The sequence below is a fragment of the Lepidochelys kempii genome, chromosome 1 (genome assembly GCF_965140285.1).
Source record: "Lepidochelys kempii isolate rLepKem1 chromosome 1, rLepKem1.hap1, whole genome shotgun sequence".
In the NCBI taxonomy this organism is placed as follows: Eukaryota; Metazoa; Chordata; order Testudines; family Cheloniidae; genus Lepidochelys; species Lepidochelys kempii.
In genome coordinates this window covers 130,152,586-130,173,171 of record NC_136380.1, presented here as the reverse complement: position 1 = coordinate 130,173,171, position 20,586 = coordinate 130,152,586, and the positions used below count along the sequence as shown (strand labels likewise).

The 20,586-nt window shown below is 39.6% G+C and overlaps 1 protein-coding gene across 5 annotated transcripts in view; it reads left to right on the top strand.

Moving 5' to 3' along the window:
• Window positions 1-20,586, top strand: part of NLGN4X (neuroligin 4 X-linked) — a 251,139-nt gene that overhangs the window by 34,240 nt on the left and 196,313 nt on the right. The window contains exon 1 of one of the 5 annotated variants that reach the window (XM_078854032.1): window positions 10,510-10,558. The exons of the other annotated variants lie outside the window; for them this stretch is intronic. The gene's annotated coding sequence lies outside the window, so the exon portion shown is untranslated. Of the gene's footprint in view, window positions 1-10,509; window positions 10,559-20,586 lie in introns of those variants that run through there. 5 annotated transcript variants of the gene reach the window in all.

Sequence of the window (20,586 nt, the reverse complement as noted above, 5' to 3'; positions counted from 1 at the left end):
AGGTTTTCTCACCCTCCACCCCCCCCCCCCACAAATTCACTCTCCTGCTGGTGATAGCCCATCCAAAGTGACAACTCTTTACACAATGTGCATGACAATCAAGTTGGGCTATTTTCTGCACAAATCCAGGTTTTCTCACATCCCCCCCACCCCCATACACACACAAACTCACTCTCCTGCTGGTAATAGCTCATCCAAACTGACCACTCTCCAAGTTTAAATCCAAGTTAAACCAGAACATCTGGGGGGGGGGGGGGCTAGGAAAAAACAAGAGGACACAGGCTACCTTGCATAATGACTTAGCCACTCCCAGTCTCTATTTAAGCCTAAATTAATAGTATCCAATTTGCAAATGAATTCCAATTCAGCAGTTTCTCGCTGGAGTCTGGATTTGAAGTTTTTTTGTTTTAAGATAGCGACCTTCATGTCTGTGATTGCGTGACCAGAGAGATTGAAGTGTTCTCCGACTGGTTTATGAATGTTATAATTCTTGACATCTGATTTGTGTCCATTTATTCTTTTACGTAGAGACTGTCCAGTTTGACCAATGTACATGGCAGAGGGGCATTGCTGGCACATGATGGCATATATCACATTGATGGATGTGCAGGTGAACGAGCCTCTGATAGTGTGGCTGATGTTATTAGGCCCTGTGATGGTGTCCCCTGAATAGATATGTGGACACAGTTGGCAACGGGCTTTGTTGCAAGGATAAGTTCCTGGGTTAGTGGTTCTGTTGTGTGGTATGTGGTTGTTGGTGAGTATTTGCTTCAGGTTGCGGGGCTATCTGTAGGCAAGGACTGGCCTGTCACCCAAGATTTGTGAGAGTGCTGGGTCATCCTTTAGGATAGGTTGTAGATCCTTAATAATGCGTTGGAGGGGTTTTAGTTGGGGGCTGAAGGTGACGGCTAGTGGCGTTCTGTTATTTTCTTTGTTAGGCCTGTCCTGTAGTAGGTAACTTCTGGGAACTCTTCTGGCTCTATCAGTCTGTTTCTTTACTTCTGCAGGTGGGTATTGTAGTTGTAAGAAAGCTTGACAGAGATCTTGTAGGTGTTTGTCTCTGTCTGAGGGGTTGGAGCAAATGCGGTTGTATCGCAGAGCTTGGCTGTAGACGATGGATCGTGTGGTGTGGTCAGGGTGAAAGCTGGAGGCATGCAGGTAGGAATAGCGGTCAGTAGGTTTCCGGTATAGGGTGGTGTTTATGTGATCATTGTTTATTAGCACTGTAGTGTCCAGGAAGTGGATCTCTTGGACCAGGCTGAGGTTGGTGGTGGGATTGAAATTGTTGAAATCATGGTGGAATTCCTCAAGGGCTTCTTTTCCATGGGTCCAGATGATCTAGTGATTATAACTTCATCAAATCATTGAGATACACAATGAGGGAAATCTGATGTCCTGGAGGAAATAAATGTTTCTGATTTCAGAAAAGCATACTTAAAAGGAGTGCTAAGTGCCCTAAGATTTGAAATCCTACATTAAAATTAGGTGTGAGAACAGTGAAGAATACAAAGTCACTTCTTATCAGGCTAACACTGATTTAAGACTTCCTCGCTCAGTCTTGCATCTGTTATAAGCCCCCCTTTTATATGACTGTTGATGTAACCTGCAAATTGCTTATGTCCAAAGAACATAGAGAGAGGAAGTATTGTATTTAAGAAATTGTTGAAAAGACAGCAGTGGCAACTCGTGCAGATTAAGTCTAAACAAGTACTGTAAATGGACAACAGAGGTTAAACAGGGATGTACACAGTTTAAAATATAATCTAAAATTGTTTAAATTTACAAACAATCTGGCAGGGAGAATTGGGAGATCTATAAAATAAGCAGAATTCAGGTAAAAGGATAATTAGAGGAGCACAAAGAAATCCTATGAATGTTAAATTGGGGAGAATATTTTAATTACTATTATTTATTCATTGTTTTTAAGCACCAAAGATAATCAAGGGGCAGTACCAGGAGATAGCAAAAACAATCCCTGCCTCAAGGAGTTTACACAGGATTCAACTAGATTTGAGTGAATGGAAACTTGGGCATCTGAGGAGCCCTTTTGGAGTCATAGGAAGGGCAAAGGCCTTAAAATAGACAAACTACATGAGATAGCACATGATAGATGGTTCGGGGGAGCATTGTGTAGTGCAGTGGACATAGTGTACTTAGATTTCCAGAAAGCCTTTGACAAGGTCCCTCACCAAAGGCTCTTACATAAATTAAGTTGTCATGGGATAAGAGGGAAGATTCTTTCATGGATTGGGAACTGGTTAAAAGACAGGGAACAAAGGGTAGGAATAAATGGTAAATTTTCAGAATGGAGAGGGGTAACTAGTGGTGTTCCCTAAGGGTCAGTCCTAGGACCAATCCTATTCAAGGTATTCATAAATGATCTGGAGAAAGGGGTAAACAGTGGCAAAGTTTGCAGATGATACTAAACTGCTCAAGATAGTTAAAACCAAAGCAGACCGTGAAGAACTTCACAAAGATTTCACAAAACTAAGTGATTGGGCAACAAAATGGAAAATGAAATTTAATGTGGATAAATGTAAAGTAAAGCACATTGGAAAAAATAACCCCAACTATACATACAATATGATGGGGGCTAATTTAGCTACAACTAATCAGGAAAGAGATCTTGGAGTCATTGTGGATAGTTCTCTGAAGACATCCATGCAGGGTACAGCGGCAGTCAAAAAAGTGAACAGGATTTTAGGAATCATTAAAAAAGGGATAGAGAATAAGACGGAGAATATCTTATTGCCCTTATATAAATCTATGGTACGCTCACATCTTTAATACTGCGTACAGATGTGGTCTCCTCATCTAAAAAAGATATACTGGCATTAGAAAAGGTTTAGGGGTTTGTAACCGGTCCCATATGAGGAGAGATTAAAGAGGCTAGGACTTTTCATCTTAGAAAAGAGGAGACTAAGGGGGGATATGATAGAGGTATATACAATCATGAGTGGTGTGAAGAAAGTGAATAAGGAAAAGTTATTTACTTGTTCCCATAATATAAGAACTAGGGGCCACCAAATGAAATTAATGGGTAGCAGGTTTAAAACAAATAAAAGGAAGTTCTTCTTCACTCAGCACACAGTCAACCTGTGGAACTCCTTGCCTGAGGAGGTTGTGAAGGCTAGGACTATGAGAGGGTTTAAAAGAGAACTGGATAAATTCATGGAGGTTTAGTCCATTAATGGCTATTAGACAGGATGGGTAAGGAATGGTGTCCGTAGCCTGTTTGTCAGAGGGTGGAGATGGATGGCAGGAGAGAGATCACCTGAACATTACCTGTTAGGTTCACTCCCCCTGGGGCACCTGGCATTGGCCACTATTGGTAGACAGGATTCGGGGCTGGATGGACCTTTGGTCTGATGCAGTATGGCCGTTCTTATGCTCTTATTGGAAAGGAGGTTTCTGATGCAGTAATTATTTAATGTTGTGATGTAAACTTCCTTTGTGAAGTGCTTTAAGATCTGCAGATGAAAAGTGCAGTATAAGAGCTAAGGATTATTAATAGTTGTATATATTGTTTTACTGTTCATTCTTCTACAAACTCCACACCGAAGGTTGTCTAAGCAATGTCCTTTATCATACACTGGAAAAACACAAGAACAGGATATATACAGGTTTCAGAGTAACAGCCGTGTTAGTCTGTATTCGCAAAAAGAAAAGGAGTACTTGTGGCACCTTAGAGACTAACCAATTTATTAGAGCATGAGCTTTCGTGAGCTACAGCTCACTTCATCGGATGCATACCGTGGAAACTGCAGCAGACTTTATATATACACCTTACCCATAATTATTTCACATTTGGGGACAATGTGTACCTTCAGATCAGCGGCACTGCTATGGGTACCTGCATGGCCCCACAGTATGCCAACATTTTTATGGCTGATTTAGAACAACGCTTCCTCAGCTCTCGTCCCCTAAAGCCCCTACTCTACTTGCACTATATTGATGACATCTTCATCATCTGGACCCATGGAAAAGAAGCCCTTGAGGAATTCCACCATGATTTCAACAATTTCCATCCCACCACCAACCTCAGCCTGGTCCAGTCCACACAAGAGATCCACTTCCTGGACACTACAGTGCTAATAAACAATGGTCACATAAACACCACCCTATACCGGAAACCTACTGACCGCTATTCCTACCTGCATGCCTCCAGCTTTCACCCTGACCACACCACACGATCCATCGTCTACAGCCAAGCTCTGCGATACAACCGCATTTGCTCCAACCCCTCAGACAGAGACAAACACCTACAAGATCTCTGTCAAGCTTTCTTACAACTACAATACCCACCTGCAGAAGTAAAGAAACAGATTGATAGAGCCAGAAGAGTTCCCAGAAGTTACCTACTACAGGACAGGCCTAACAAAGAAAATAACAGAACGCCACTAGCCGTCACCTTCAGCCCCCAACTAAAACCCCTCCAACGTATTATTAAGGATCTACAACCTATCCTAAAGGATGACCCAGCACTCTCACAAATCTTGGGTGACAGGCCAGTCCTTGCCTACAGACAGCCCCGCAACCTGAAGCAAATACTCACCAACAACCACATACCACACAACAGAACCACTAACCCAGGAACTTATCCTTGCAACAAAGCCCGTTGCCAACTGTGTCCACATATCTATTCAGGGGACACCATCACAGGGCCTAATAACATCAGCCACACTATCAGAGGCTCGTTCACCTGCATATCAACCAATGTGATATATGCCATCATGTGCCAGCAATGCCCCTCTGCCATGTACATTGGTCAAACTGGACAGTCTCTACGTAAAAGAATAAATGGACACAAATCAGATGTCAAGAATTATAACATTCATAAACCAGTCGGAGAACACTTCAATCTCTCTGGTCACGCAATCACAGACATGAAGGTCGCTATCTTAAAACAAAAAAACTTCAAATCCAGACTCCAGCGAGAAACTGCTGAATTGGAATTCATTTGCAAATTGGATACTATTAATTTAGGCTTAAATAGAGACTGGGAGTGGCTAAGTCATTATGCAAGGTAGCCTGTGTCCTCTTGTTTTTTCCTAGCCCCCCCCCCCAGATGTTCTGGTTTAACTTGGATTTAAACTTGGAGAGTGGTCAGTTTGGATGAGCTATTACCAGCAGGAGAGTGAGTTTGTGTGTGTATGGGGGTGGGGGGGATGTGAGAAAACCTGGATTTGTGCAGGAAATGGCCCAACTTGATTATCATGCACATTGTGTAAAGAGTTGTCACTTTGGATGGGCTATCACCAGCAGGAGAGTGAATTTGTGGGGGGGGGGGGGTGGAGGGTGAGAAAACCTGGATTTGTGCTGGAAATGGCCCACCTGATGATCACTTTAGATAAGCTATTACCAGCAGGACAGTGGGGTGGGAGGAGGTATTGTTTCATATTCTCTGTGTATATATAAAGTCTGCTGCAGTTTCCACGGTATGCATCCGATGAAGTGAGCTGTAGCTCACGAAAGCTCATGCTCAAATAAATTGGTTAGTCTCTAAGGTGCCACAAGTACTCCTTTTCTTTTTGAGGATATATACAGTAACTATTAGCCAACGCAGCAGCACTTCTTCTTCCGCTCTCCCCCGTTGCACATTACTTGAACCCCAGTCATGATCAGCTGTGATCAATACAGCTTAAAAAAAAACATGCCACTTTTCCACCAGATGTCCACTCCCTATCACTGCCTCAGCCCTCTGCCAGGGCCTGCTCAAACAAATAAGCTCTACATTGTGCACGGAAGATCAGCACACTGATTATTCTGGACCTTCTGGGGCATTTTTGGGATCTGAATGACATTTAATAAATTAGATCCCAAGAGAAGGGGAACATTTTTTTAAAAGACTCTAGGTGTATGTGAATTATTTTTGAGGACTGAAAACGAAACTGAGGCAGGGTGCCTGCAGTGTCATCCCAGTCTATGAGGGGGGCACCCTGGATTAGCACCTGTTTACAGTCCCCCACTGTGCTCCTGTGGTTCCTTGGTATTATGTCTCCCTTTTCTTTCTTTCTCCCTTTCCTGTTTACACCGGGTCAGAGATACCCACAATTCTTCACCACTCCTTCCAGTTCATAGCATAAATTCATAGGTCTTGGAGTTCCACTTCTTTTCTCTCAAAACTTCTCTTGATGGAGCCTTTCCATCATATCCTCGGTCTTCCACATTTTTTCTTGCTATCCTCTTCCTCCCAAGCTATCTTTGCTGGTTGTTCATATCCCATTCTTATCACATGTTCAAATGTTCATCTCAAATGTGAACTCTTAAGCCTATCACTGAGAGCCCCAAATTCACCTTCCTCCTAATTTCTTCCTTGAACACTTTGTCTATTCTCTGCTTGCCTTCCATTTACCTCAATTCCTTTATGTTAGGCATTTATTTGAAGAACAAAAGACATAACAAACACATTGTAGGATTAACTGTGGGGGCACTCTTAAAAGCTTAATTTGTCTAGAGGACTTGTCCTGTGATCTCTTAAAAGAAGGTCATGCTTATCATTTTTTTTAACATATCCACCTCTAATTTGTAATCTGTCAGACTTCAGTCATACTTTACCTGAAATATCAGTCATACTCTACCTTTCCCCTTCCTTTTTTTAAATAGTGACCATTAAAATCTATGGTAGTTCTATATGTGGAAGGACTGCACAACAAACTGCTTGAGGTCTGATCCAAAGTATCAGTGGGCTTTAAAGCAAAGGAAATGCAATATATGTTGGATTTTTTAAAAATGAGAATTATTTCAAAGTTCCGCATCAAATATAATTGACAGAGATATGTAATTATTGGCACAGGAGTAAAATAGCTTGTGGAGTGGAAAACTAACTCATGAAAGGGGAAACCACTCAGCTATTGAATTGTTACATCTGGTGGAGCTCCTTAGCCCAGGAATATTAGACATTACTTACTCTGTGTTGCATCTGAAACATTGCTATTTATTCATTGCATTGTAATGCACCAGGTTGTGAATTTATCTTTGTATGCCAGCTTTGCTTACCTATCTGCAGATTTCGACAGTCTTGTCTGCTGATTACAGCCACAAGAAATTGATATCGATTGTGGGATATCAAAGTTGGCCCACATGCCAAAGACCTATCTAATAATAATACAAAAAATGAAACTGAAGGATTTGAGTCTTTTAAGTGAATTGGCCAGTCAGTGAAATATTTATTTTAATGTAGGCAGATATTAAGTAAGGCCAATGTACTAAAATAAGAGTGTGCGTGTTAAATTAAATAATTATTCATCCTACTGATCAAAGAAATGGTAAGTAAATATTAAAGGAAAATCTTTTAAATCATCATCTGTTTTTATGGCTAAAGATGGTTTCTGAGTTGTTTTGTTTTAAATTAAAGATACTGTGAGGATTCAAGAGAAAGAAAGAATTTGATTTTTAAAAAAGTGATACTGTTGTTTCACTAGACTTCATTGAGAATATTTTGTTCAGTATTGACCATCATTTCCACGGAAGGATGTGTTTACCAAAGAGGGATTATATCAGTAAGGATGATTTCAATTTATAATAATAGAGTATTTAATACAACAAAAGGATATAGAGGTTTTGTTAATCCCAGTACAGACTGGTGTTCACTCATTTGGCTCGTGTATAAGTTCCAAAATATGGGACCGAATGAGGAATGGTGAGGAAATTACAGGGAATGGATTCATTATTTAAGTGTTCACTGTGAGGTTGGTAATTGTAAGAGAACTACCTCACTCAGCAATAAAAGTATTAAACTTATCGAAGTAGGAGTATGAATGAATTTAAAATACACTTACTGCATATAGTGTGAGTTAAATTATATGCAGTGACTAAACAGGGAAGTTCAAGGTTAAAATAAATATTGAAAGGGGGAAGATATGTTGGGCCTAGTGGGTTTTCACTATCCAGCCATTCCTTATATCCTTATGTCTTGTATCCTAGGTTTAATCACTTACTACTCTTAAAGAGTTGGAATAGTGGTCAGAATCTACGTCAGCATTGAAATCCCCAGAAAAAACTGATGCTAGCATATGGAGAGATTTGAAACATTATCATAGCTTGGAATAAAAGTTGTCTTAATCTTCAGCACCTGATTCCTCAGAGGGTGTGTATAAACTAATTACTGTAATGTTAGGCTTCCTCTCAAACTATGTAATAAATATCCAGATGGACACTTCCACAGTTTAGCGAAGACACTTTACAAGTTGTTTATTAATAAGTAGTCATGCTTTGCACCAATATTTTTTTCATAAGTGCATTATATTCAGACATCATTATCCATCCAGTGGTATCTAACATCAGTATTTGTAGATATTCCCCATCTTTGTATTTAAATGAGGACCAGTTCTTCAGCCCTGGCACTGACTAGCACTTATTTACATGAGTCGTTTGACTGAAGTCAATGGGACAACTCATTGGGAATAAGAGCTACTCAATGTGGAATCAGCACATAGCAATTATGGACCAAATCTTGGTCCTTTTAAGAACAATGGCAAAACTTGCATTGATCTCACTGGGACCAGAATGTGGGTGAAAGTCTGTCATCCTTATTGTAGCTGTTAAAAAATGTTTTTCACTGACAGCAGCCAACAAATAGGTTGCAGAGTAACTCTTCTCTTAACGTTGTTATGTTCTTGAAAAATGTGACTTTAAGCGAACTGATGTTAAGCAAATTCAATTCCCCCATAAGAATTAATGTAAATGTGGAAGTTAGGTTCCAAGGAAATTTTTTTCACCAGACGAAAGACATTACACAGTATAAGTTTTAAACAAATTCTAATCAGAGGATTGTCTGGGGACCTGCTCATGAACTTCCTGAGCTTCTTCTAAAGCAACTGTGTTGATATCAACCAGGATATTGGCAGCACCGAGGGAGGCAGGAGGGAGGAGACACAATAGATGCATGGCTGTGGCTGCAAACACTTCCCTGCGGAAACTGAATGAGATGACGAACCCACACTCTCTTGCTAGAGCACACCACTCCCTCCGGACGGCGCATGCACGGCTGCACAGGCGCCGACTTCCCAAATTGCCTGGGGAGTGCTCAGCCCCCGGCTCACCCCCACTCCACCCCATCCACCCAGCGCATCCTTGCTCCTTCCCCCTTTTCCCCCCAGAGCCTCCTGAACACCCGTGAAACAGCTGATTGCTGTGGAGGGAGGCATGGAGAGGGAGGGGGGAGTTGCTGATCTGCAGGGCTGCTGGGGGGCGGGAGGGATTGGAGGGGATCTGATGGGAGGCTGCTGGCCCACCCTGGTTCCAAGTCCCCACGACCAAACAACGTTATAAGGAAACATTGCACAACTTTAAATGAGTATGTTCTCTAATAGATCAGGGACATAACAATGAAACGACAGTTGATGTTAAGTGAGGAGTTACTGTACATTTTTCTAATACCCTTTAGAAATCTATATTGTGCATGGATGATCGTCCGTTTCTTCATCAGCCACCTGAAAGTCGTGTCTGCTCCCTATGATAAGGGCATGTGGTTGGATTGTAGGAAGCAGTGATCTTTGAAAGCAGTATATGTTTACACAGCATAATTGTTGTCACACTGAAAAATTGTTTGTACTGCATTAGTAAGGGCCGTCCTGTGGCTAATGCATTAGACCTGATTTCTTGAATACACTATTTATGTCAGTTTTATTAGAGAGCTCGTAGGATGCAAGGTTACCTCACCTTCGTCCCTTATTGTTTTATTTATCACACAAAGTGCTTGTCTTTATCGATTAGTTCAGTGACAACAAGAGGAGAGCTGATGTAGCCTGTTCATGTTTTGCAGTGTCTTTGAGCTCCGAAAGGGATCGTACAAGTAGTAGTGACAGTGCTTCTAAGCACAATACTGAACACTGGAAATGGATTTCTATTTGGTGGCAGCCATATTAGCATTTGCTACATATCGCTACAAAGCACCTAATATATAAAGAATAACATGTTATATTCAGCAGATCTCATTATTGTGCCATTTGGTATCTTGAAGTGAAATTGCAAAATGCCTGCCTTTAAACAGGTGATGTGGAGATTTTTAAAATTCAATTGCATTTATTTTGCAAATTATTGTTTGTTATAAATAACTTAGAAACGAGCTGAAAATCTGTTTCTAAGTCAGTGGCGGATCTGGACAGATACGTTGCTGAAGATTATTATAACACAAATCAGTGGTAAACTGGTAGCCTCAGGCATACCTTGCAAAGTCTTTTTTGCTATTATTATTGTGTGTATGGGTAATAAGATGGCTTGATGTTTTAAAAATAAATCAATAAACAAATCCAAACTTAGCAGTGACACACTGACTATTCTGTCTTAACTTCGACTCATAGTGTTCTTGGGGAAAAGAAGAGAGGAATTTAGCTAATTGAAACTAGTATGTGTGGAGGCCTGCCCTTTACGGAAAGTTAAAAGGATAAAAAACAAAAAGTAGTGTGACGTATTTTGAGATGACAGTACCATTTGTATTAATAAAAGGCACAACGTGTGTCTGTCTAACAGGAGAAAAATTGTGTGGCAACTAAAATGACGACATGCTGCCTCCCACGGAGAGATTCTGAAGCACTCTCAAAAACACGATTCAGTGGTAAGTGTTAACTGTTAACAAGAGGCTCATGACAATTCAATTTTGAGTTTATCCAACTATATATTAGGAAATGAAGATTAAGTCTCTGTGGCTGATGTTCTGGTATTCTGGCCTTTACACTTTAGACTTCCAGCTAAGATGCATACTGCATTTGCAATACAGATGTACAATTAGCCAAAGAATGCAATCAGTTCTAAACACTTTTTGCTGTTTTTGTGTGACAAGCATGGATTTAGCATTATTGTTTAAATCAGACAAAACTAACTATAACCAATTATTCCGTGGTTAGAATAGCCATGCTTAATGGTATATGTTTTAACATTAAGCACTCAAAGTTTGGGTTTTCAAGGTTGCACTGTCTTTACCCACGATTTTTAAATTTGGTTGCAAACGCTAGACTCCAAAATCCATACTGAGGCAAATAAATAAAAGTGGCTTAGCTTCCAAAGGTGCAGAGCACTCCAGATGCTGATGTATGTATTTAGGAGTTATGTTTGAAAGTTCTGGCCTATTCTTTTGTCAAAGCAGATATCTGAATCAATTTGTGATTTTCTTGATTCAAGTGCAAGCCTAGATTGTCTGGCTATCCCAAAAGAAGGACAGCAGACACCTGATATAGAGTTAATCAAGCTGAAACTTTATTATTAGATGCCTGGGACTACCTAGCAGATAAAAGTGTACAGTGCAGGCAACTCCATGTTCATTCAAATAACTACACAGGACTTCCACCAGCCTAGGTTCCCCAGCCAACCCATGGCTGGGACCTTACTCATCCACCCCTCCTTTGAGGGTTAAGGTGGGCCATCAGAAAGAGGGGTTGGCTCCTTGCCTTACAATTCACAGGATCCTCATTCCCCTCCCCCACCCACCGTTCCTTTAACCAGCATCTCCTTTTTAAATCCTTTACCAGGTCATTTATCTGTTCACTGGATGATTTCCCTATGGAGTACTTGCACTGGACATCCACCCCACACTTACCAAATAAGTTGCGACATACAGCCTAACCCCGCTTCCTCCTCACCATAATAGGTCCTCCCTGACACCTGCTGTGGGGAAGGCAAAAATCCCCATTCCACCAAAGCCAATATGGTGGTGAGAGAAAATTTCCTTCCCAGACCCACTAAAAAGGAGTAACTAGCACAGTGCCCATAACAGGTCCTGACCCACCTGATATTTGCACCTCAAGAGGAGGGAAGGTGGGTGCTGCTTTGCCTACTGTATGGAGAAAGGGCTTCCACCACCAGGACTTGCACCTTTTAAAGCCTTTGGATCCTTACATTCCCAAGGGGTGAGTCAGCACCACACAGCTGACTATCACCCACCTTTTTGCAACAGTTTCTGATCTCCTTCTCACGCCCCCCCGTCCCGCCCCACACACTTTCCAATACTGCTACCTTCCTCCAGCAAGCCCAGACAACATCCCTCCTCCCCTGATTTCAAAAGTGATGCGCTCATTTCCCTTATAATAGTACTTTGGTAACCAGAAAGCAACATTGTCTGCTGTTTTCTTTTACTATTAGCAGGCATATTTTATACATGTTTATCTTATAAAGTGATCAAGTGCCAATGGCCTCGTGTCTGGACTGGGACTCAGGAGACCTGGGGGTCTATTCCTTGCTTTGCCACAGGCCTGCTAGGTGATTTTGGGAAAGTCACTTCCCATCCCTTTGTCGGTTTCCCTATCTGTAAAGTAGGGTGACCTTTGTAAAACACTTTGAGATCTACTGATGAAAAGACCAATATAAGAGATAGGTATTCTTTGATATCCCACAAAGACCTATTATTGGTGTTTCCCCTATATTTCATATTGCTACCACAGGGATGCTACATATAACATAGAGTTAAATAAATCAATAATAAAATGTTAGATTAAGCCAGCCATCCCTTTTCTCTTAAATGACTCTGACACTCCTGTTAATAGAAAAAATATTCATAAATGACCAGAGTACAGTTACTGTGGTCCATAGATCTTCCTTTGCACATTTGTGCTTTGTGAGCTGTAGGCAGATGTGCCTTTTGTAGTAATCATTTCCTTGGCTGCAGTGCAATGAAATTTCAATTTCATATTATCACTGTGTCTTAAACTCAAGAAGAAGGAATAATAATATCTCGGGCATGATGATAAAGTTGTGAATAACTAATAACTCATAGTATGACAGTTTGGTTATGAAATCCAAGGGTACCATTATGTGAAGTGCAAAAATCAGATGAAGAAAATAACAGCTCTGAAAACTCCTGTGACTTTGCATCACTGAACCACATTCATTTCAATTTGTTGTAATTTAATGTAATTGAATAAAAAGCACTGTTTGAAAATGAGCCCACATAATAATTTAGAATTCACACTGATCCTGATCATAGTTGATCTCATATCGGTTACTAAAACTAAAATTCTGTTGCTGACATCTTCAAAGAACACACACAATTTCTGTGAAATAAATCCAAATGAGAGCTATAATGGATACTATACTGGAGTCAAAGACAAAACTCCCAGTGAATTTATTTGTGGGTAGAATTGGGCCCAGCACCTCATAACAATTTTAGGTGGTCTTCTGTTGAAACTACCCGTAATAGTGTCTCAAGGAAGCATTGAGCATATGTATGGGTACTAAGGTGCATCTCAAAATATCTTTAAGCACTGCTTGAAAGTGTTTTGAAAAAGACTTGTGTGAGACCAGTCTTTGATTTTGTAATATCTTCACCTTAGTTGGTCTTGTTTAATAAATATGCATAAAACCAAAGTTAGGCGGGAGGTTGGGGGCAAGCGGAAGGAACAAATTACACGGAAACAGTAAAGCTCAGGGGAGCTCTTCAATGGCAGGTGGCTAACTTCCATTGAAGGTCAGTGGGGAGTTGGGTGCCTCATAGCCATTTGCACCTTTGAAAATCTCACCCTTTAATGTGTTGTGTCTGACTGCAATACACCCCAAACTCCTTCAAAATTCAGAATTAAAACCATGACTCCATCCTTACTTTGGCCCCCTTTCTTCCTGGTACCTGCAGTCCAGTTTCATATATGTTCAGTTAACCCAACCTCAAGCAAGTGAAAGGGGTAGAAGAAGGAAATGCTCTAGACAGTGCTAGGGAGTTACCTTGTATGTGTAGCAATCAGGGAAGGACGTGGGGTGATTCTGATGAGTCGTTTATGACAAGACCCAGACTGAAATGGACATGAGGTGAGGCATATCTATTGTTATTGGTCATGACAGCATTTCCGTCAATGGTTGTTATGGCACAGAAGCTTGACCAAAAGTGAATGATCTAAGAAAAGTTAAGTGCGTAGGGCATAATTGCATTTTTTTATATTTGTGGTGGGTCATAGGGATCAGGTTTTAATCATGAGCTGGGAGAACAGTGTGAATCCCTGGGTCAGTACAAGTGCAAATTAGATGCCATGGCTTGGATATAGAAACACTCTGACTTCTACTTTACTATACCTCTTTGTATTATAGAAACAAAATTATAAAAGAGGACTGGCACCTCATGGTTATTTTTCCTCCTTTTCCCACACTCATCGTTCCCATTCCGACTTCTCATGTATAAATTCCTGTCCCGTATTTTGTAGGAGGTTCGCCACCCATGAATATAAATACAAAAGTAAATATTCTTATGCCATCTAATTCTACTGTGTATAGGATTTAATTTCTGAAAGAGCACAATATGTTGTTCATTGATGGAAACAATAAAATCACACAAACATGCAGCTCTTTGAACTTAAACATTATTCTTATCTACAGTTATTTCACAACTATACATCAACTGCAGTGATAGGGCTCTAGACAAAGGCCCCAATCTGGCAACTGATTGTGCACCCACATGGAGCCCTATTGAAGTCAGTGAGAGTCTAGGCAGGTTCTGGGATGTGGCCATGCACATTCAATTTCTTATTCAGGGTCTAAGAGCTCCATAATCCTTTTATCTTGGAATACATTATGTCTTCTGCAGGAATAATAAACACTTCACTTTTAAAAGAAGTAAAAACCAGGTCTTCTTCTCGATGTAAGTATAGTATCAGCAGCAGTCTGGGAGTTTCAGAAAAAGGATCAGATTTTAATTCTCTAGGCCAAATCAAGGCAGAACACAACCCTCCTTGTCAGCTCAAGAGTTTCTGGAGTCCCTTTTTCCAGTTCTCATCCAGGTTCTGACTAGACTTCTCCCTCACCTTCATAGTAAGGGTGCTTTAAGACTAGGCTTGGAAGGATTAGATTACTATCGATAAGTGTTGGTAAACACTGATTTCACCATCCATACGCAAAGTGATGGAAAAAATATTCCCATCAATAATAATCAAAATTTTCTAAAGGCAAAGTAAGAAAAACCTATTGCTTGAGAACTTATTAGAGTTTGGTTTAAAGATATTTACTTTGTATATTTTGGCATGACGTTGACAATTTGTGTTTTAATGGTTATGAAACTTTTACTTTTTGAATCTCAATGTCTGCTGAAATTAAATATTGTCTGATCCCCCACATATCCTGCAACTGGGAACATTTAAATTGATAGAAATAGAAAAAGAGGCTTAAAATAAATTTTAAATAAATATTATTTGTTGAAATTATAAAAATAGATCGAATTTTGCCAAGCCTATATATGACTGTTTAATACAAAGGCATACTCAACTTCAGATTCTAAGTGGTTGTTAAATAGTCCCTTAAATAGTCTTCCCAGTGTCCTTGCTGGGTTTCTAACAACTTTTACACCCTCAGATTGTACAAAAATTGGTCTTTTTAAAAGTTTGTCAAATTTAAACATTGAGGAGAAAATTCACCACATGTAGAATGCCTACGCATCACTTAAGTCACTCTTAAACCCTATTTTGAGGGTTTAGGTGGATTATAGATATTTTGCTGATGGACAAATTTCACTGTAATTCACTTAAATTATGCAACGTTTTATAAACAGAAATAAAACACTCAAGCAAAAACAATTTTAGGTTACATAATCATATAAAACTCTTATATAAAAAAGTAACTGTTGAAGGTTTTATTTTTCCTTAAAAAAAGGAAAAAAAAAGTATAACGGAAGTGCAGTGCTGTAACAATATCAACTAAACACAAAGGGCCACATCAGATTGGCTACATTGGCTTCAGTGGTACAACATCTGTTTACACCAGCTGATGATCTGGGTCATATATGGCAGTGTTGCCACTGTATTCAGTGGGTGCAGAATTGGGCCCCTGGAACCCAGCTTCGAAAGCTTTCACACATTTGCATGCAGTTAAACAAGGACAGAAAGCAAACCAGTGTAAGCTCTCTTCTCTGCATTGTGAAAGGTTTGAACATGTTGGTTTATAGAATAATCATGGTTAGGGCAGGGGGAGATATTCTGTGACATTTCAATATCTTCCCAAACTGGAAGCTGCAGCATCTCCTGACCCCCAGGAAATCTGGTTGGGGAAAGCTGAATTGGCCCCCCAAAGTCAGGAAATATAATAGAATTTTCCCAGTGTCTGGCAAAGGGTGGGTTACATAATATTACATTTCTATGCATGTGTGTGTGATTCGGAGTCTGTGGCAGGACAGCTAGTCCAAATGAGTCTTGTGATGTGACACCCCAGCTTTGCATAATAATAATCATTTATAGTGAAAATTCCTGCGTTGAAAATTGCTTCTGTAGGCACTGGAGCAAATATTTTCAGGTGTTTAAATCGATATTTAGGCTCCTTCAGATCCTGGTGACTTCAGAAGGAGATGTGAGAATTAAGAGCACACTAAAATCTGTTCACCTTTATGTTGGTACTTAAATATGGATTTATGTGCAAGACTTTAGCCACTCGGATTTGGAAAGTTTGGACATGGTTAACACATTTGCATAGTAAATGCAGTTTGATATCCTTTTTTAAAATGAATGAACCTTATATGGCACAACAAATAGATTAGTTCCATCCATGGGAGCAGGACTTTTGTGAATATAAAATAGTAATTTTTATTTTTAAAGTGGGTCAGAATTTTGAGGTCACAGCCAATTGTGAGTGTAATATTGGAATCACTTTTGCCTCAAATATTTTACTGTACATTTTCCAGGAGCCAGTTCAGCATTTTGTATCTATTCAGTATTTATTATTTCAGATTATTTTTCATTGTGTTCTTTGTGCTGTGTTGTGTTGAAGTATGTTGGCATATTATAGTATGACTCCTGACTCTTGAAACATTCCTCAGAACAGGACATGTATGTCATGTGAATATCCTAGTGTGCCTACATTTAAATAAACAAGTAAATTAATTTGACAGGCATCCCATCCCCCAAGAAAACTTCATAAATGCAGTCAATTTGTTAAGGAATCAATTTGGAGTACAATTGGGGCTTAACATATAAGTGCTGTTGGAATGTTAAAAACACAGAAGTTGCATAAGTTCAACAGCTTGTTTTATTGTGAAATGCTGCACAGAGAGTGGATTGCTCCCTGCATTTACTGAATCTTCTGATCAAAATGTCTACCTCAGAAAGCTGTGTGTGAAGAGAAGTGGTAGACTATTGGTTTGTGACTTCTTCACAGCACAACATTTAATCTGCAATCTATTTTTTTAAAACACAAGTCATGTTTAAATTCGTATCCATAATGGTTGAATTAATGATTTCTTATTGTTATGTGCCCTGGAGCCTGCAATTAAATGCACTGGAAAATATCTGTAGATGAAATATCATTTACTAGAATGATATACCAGAGGAGATACTGAGCAACAATTACAAGTGGTATGCCAGCTACTCAAAAGGCCCTTTTATCCTGAAAGGAGTCAGAAAATCTCAATGATTGTTTCCTAAAAATAGATAAAAAAATAGACTTTCTGAACAGAAGATCAGAATCAGAGAAGAATTGTAAATTAATGTGAGAATCTGTGTGTGACTGAATATTATTGCACACAACTACAAATGAATATGATCAATGTAAGGAAATAATTAACTGTGCTGTAAGTATTATTATTTATTTGTATAGCCCAATAGTATGGAGGGTTGCTGTACCAAACATCTTCTAAATAGATACAAAAAACAAAAAAGGTTGAAAGATGCAAAGAAAAGTGTTTGGACTGAATGGTGACCTTTTCCATGCATCCTACCAATTATAGTGGGGGAGAAGAGAGAAGGGTTGTTAATTTGTTTAATCTAATTAATTAACATTTCTCTACAGGGAGAAAGAAGTGTGTTTTATGGACTTAGCTGTGTTGGACTATTTCAAGATAGGGGTTCCAGTCGCAGGGGACAACATATGGAAAGAACTAGCATGTGAGAAAAGCAAGCAGATGGTAATTAATTGTGAGGCATGAGATAGAGAAGTGGGGTGGGGAGACAAATTAAAACCAAAGAGAGAAGAGATTTAGGGAGGTGCTAGGTTGGCTTGAAGGCTAGAACAAAGAAGTTGATTTTAGTGCAGAAGTTAAGGGGAAACCATTGTCGAGACTTGACTATTAACCAAAATGTGACAATCACTGTTTCAACAATAACTGTTTCCAACCTGGTTTAGAGGGGATGTTAAGGCAGCTATAAATAATAATCATCATCATAAAAATATATAACAAACGAAAGAATGGGGGAATTGATAGTAATGAATATAAATCAGAAGTTAGGAATTGTAGAAAATTGATAAGGGAAGCAAAAAGACATAAGGAGACATCTGTGGCAAGCAGAGTTAAGGATAGTAATAAGGAGTTCTTATAATATATTAAAAAGTCACAAAATGAATTCTTACAATTATATTGGTTCATTACTAGATGGCAATGGTAGAATTATCAATAATAATGCAGAAAAGGCAGAAGTGTTCCATATATATCTCTGTTTTGGATTGTGGGTGGGAACAGATGATATAGTGTCATCATGTGGTGGTGAAGGTAACACTTTCCACTCCACTAATATCTCTGGAAGATGTTAAACACAAGCTACTAAAGTTAGGCATTTTTAAGTCAGAAGGTCCAGATAACTTGCATCCAAGAGTTTTAAAAGAGCTGGCTGCGGACCTTGCTGGACCATTAATGTTGATTTTTCAATATGTCTTCGAGTACTGGGGAAGTTCCAGAAAAATGGATGAAAGCTAATTCTGTGCCAGTTTTAAAACTGTTAAATGGGATGACCCAGGTAATTATTGATCTATCTGCCTGACATTGATCCTGAGCAAGATAATAGAGCAACTGACATGGGACTTAATTCATAAAGAATTAGAGTTATGTAATTAATGCTAATTAACATGGGCTGAAGATAGATCCTGTTAAATTAATTTGCAATCTCATTAAAAAAAGATATCAAGTTCGGTTGATAAAGGTAATAGTGTTGATGTAATATACTTAGACTTATGTAAGACATTTGATTTGATACCACATGACATTTTGATTAAACACAAACAAACTAGAACAATATAAAATTGACATGGCACACATTAAATATATTTACAACTGATTAAGAGATTAATCTCAAAATGTAATTGTATCATCATCAAGCAGGTATGTTTCCAGTGGGGTCCTGTAGAATTTGATTTTTGGCCCTACGCTACTTAATATATTTTATCAACTAAACACTGCTAAAGTTTGCAGATAACACAGAAATTGGGGGGGGGGTGATAAATAATGAAGAGGAGAGGTCACCGATTCAGAGCAATCTGAATTGCTTGGTAAACTGGGTGTTAGCAAACACTATACATATATATAAATATGTCTAAATGTAAAGGTATACATATAAGAACAAAGAATGTAGGCCATACTTACAGAATGGGAACTCTATCCTGGGAAGCAGTATCTCTGAAAAAAGATTTGGGAGTTATCATAGAATCATAGACCTTAAGATCAGAAGGGACCATTATGATCGTCTAGTCTGACCTCCTGCACAACGCAGGCCACAGAATCTCACCCACCCACTCCTGTAACAAACCTCTCACCGATTGTCTGAGTGATTGAAGTTCTCAAATCTTGGTTTAAAGACTTTGAGGCGCAGAGAATCCCCTAGCAAGTGACCCGTGCCCCATGCTGCAGAGGAAGGAGAAAAAACCCCTAGGGCCTCTGCCAATCTACCCTGGAGGAAAATTCCTTCCCGACCTCAAATATGGCGATCAGCTGAACCCTGAGCATGTGGGCAAGACTCACCAGCCAGACACCCAGGAAAGAATTCTCTGTAGTAACTTAGATCCCACCCCATCTAACATCCTAACACATGCCATTGGGCATATCTACCGTTAATAGTTGAAGGTCAATTAATTGCCAGAATTAGGCTATCCCATCATATCATCCCTTCCATAAACTTATCAAGCTTAGTCTTGAAGCCAGATATGTCTTTTGCCTCCACTGCTCCCCTTGGAAGGCTATTCCAGAACTTCACTCCTCTGATGGTTAGAAATCTTCATCTAATTTCAAGTCTAAACTTCCTGGTGGCCAGTTTATATCCATTTGTTCTTGTGTCCACATTGGTACTGAGCTTAAATAATTCCTCTCCCTCCCTGGTATTTACCCCTCTGATATATTTGTCTCCCCTCAGCCTTCTTTTGGTTAGGCTAAACAAACCAAGCATTCATTTTGAGTCTCCTTTCATAAGACAAGTTTACCATTCCTCCGATCTTCCTAGTAGCCCTTCTCTGTACTTGTTCCAGTTTGAATTCATCTTTCTTAAACATGGGAGACCAGAACTGCATACAATATTCCAGATGAGGTCTCACCAGTGCCTTGTATAATGGTACTAACACACCTTCTCTCTACTGGAAATACCTCGCCTGATGCATCCTAAGACCGCATTAGCTTTTTTCATGGCCACATCACATTGGTGGCTCATAGTCATCCTGTGATCAAATAGTTATGATGGATAATCAGCAAAATATGGCTCCCGGTGTGATGCCATGGCCAAAAGAACTAATGTGATCCTGGGATACATAAAAAGGAAAATCTTGAGTAGGAGTACAGAGGCTGTTATTTCCTCTCTACTTGGCACTGGTGTGATCACTGCTGGAATACTGGGTCCAGTTCTGATGTTCATAATTCAGAAAGGAGGTTGATAAATTGGAAAGGGTTTGGAGAAGAGCCATGAAAGCGATTAAAGAATTAGAAAGCATGTCTTA